This window comes from Neltuma alba, unplaced genomic scaffold (assembly GCF_004799145.2).
Source record: "Neltuma alba isolate B1F8T4 unplaced genomic scaffold, ASM479914v2 tig00011656_pilon, whole genome shotgun sequence".
Lineage (NCBI taxonomy): Eukaryota > Viridiplantae > Streptophyta > Magnoliopsida > Fabales > Fabaceae > Neltuma > Neltuma alba.
Genome location: NW_021636302.1, coordinates 17,797 through 19,261, shown reverse-complemented (window position 1 = coordinate 19,261; position 1,465 = coordinate 17,797).

Genomic DNA, 1,465 nt, shown 5'->3' with positions numbered 1-1,465 from the left:
TAACAACCCATTTCATATAACAGATTTTCATGGCTAAAACATTCAACAAACCAAGAAAAATTGAAAAGAATGAAAGAAGAGGATACTCACAGAGCAGAGAAGCTTCAAACGCGAAGTGAGGCGGCGGCGGACGGCGGCAACGGACGGTCTTCGGTTAGATAGTGGAGGGTAGGACCGGTTTTCAGTGGACGGCGGCGGACGGAAATGGGAGGCGCGGTCGACCACGGCGGAGTGCGGCGCACGGCGGCAAGGCTCCAAGGGCTCAATGGAGGAGTTTAAACGGTGGGCTAGAGGCGGGAATGGCCGGTAATGGCAGTTTCACGGTGGTGGGGCAGAGGGGGACCACGGCGCACTGAAGAAATGAGAAAGAAAGTGGAGGAGTCGAGCGTAAGAAGAACACACTTTCCACGGCGGTTTTCAATAAAACCGCCGTGGAAAGTTTTTTTAACGGCGGTTCTTTAAAGAACCGCCGTTAAAAATATTTTCCACGGCGGTTCTTTAAAGAACCGCCGTGGAAAGTAATAAACCTTTCAACTTATTTACAAAAATGCCACCGCGTTTTTTTCCACTTCGTTTTTCTGCTGAACCGCCGTTAGTTTGCGACGTTAAAGGTCTTTTTTCTAGTAGTGACTCAGTCATAATCAATCATACGAAATGTTGTTTGCCAATTCAAAATTAAGTTTGTTTTGTAATTATTTCATTAAAGAAGAGTTTTTCCTTTTGCGAGTTTGAACGATAGCTTGTACTCATTTTGTATGTTCCAGTTTAACACTAATGATCAAAATGCCTATTTATTATTGAGCAATAGCGCCGAACCCAAGAGCTGCGAGATTCGACTTCGCTCATTTTTACAAAATGAGCAAGCGTTAGGTTAAATTACATCGATTCGGAGGTGTTTGGCAATCTTCAAAAGTCCTTATCAGAAGCACTTTTTTACAAAACGAGACAAACTCCTCTACATATTTATTTCGTAAATCGTAAAAACACTTCTGAAACCATAATTTGGTTTCCATCCAAACACCCCATAAATCCAACACTAGAAAATCAATTAACATATTTGGAAGTGGCGAAATAAAACAATCAAATAAAAGAAATAAACTTTAAAAAAGCAAATGCCATTAAAATAACTAGCTAATATAAAAAAATAATTAATTTTAAAAAGGTCTATTTCCTAGACCTGCTATAACAAATATAGCTTATCTAAGAAGTAGACCATTTGTTTTAATAAATTTTCCAACACTTACATCAATTGGAAGAACAATCAGTTTTAAAAAAGTAACATCTTTATACTGGTGTCGCAATCAGTGTAAATAGAAGGGACTTTTAACATCGGCCGTTCCTACATATCAAGTTCCTGTTTTAAGCGTCCGAAGCGAACTTTTTTTCTAGTTGTTGTGGGGCTTCTTTCTGACAAAATGAGTGCTTGTTTTTTTTTTTTGTTCCAATGGAGCATGAACATGAAGCC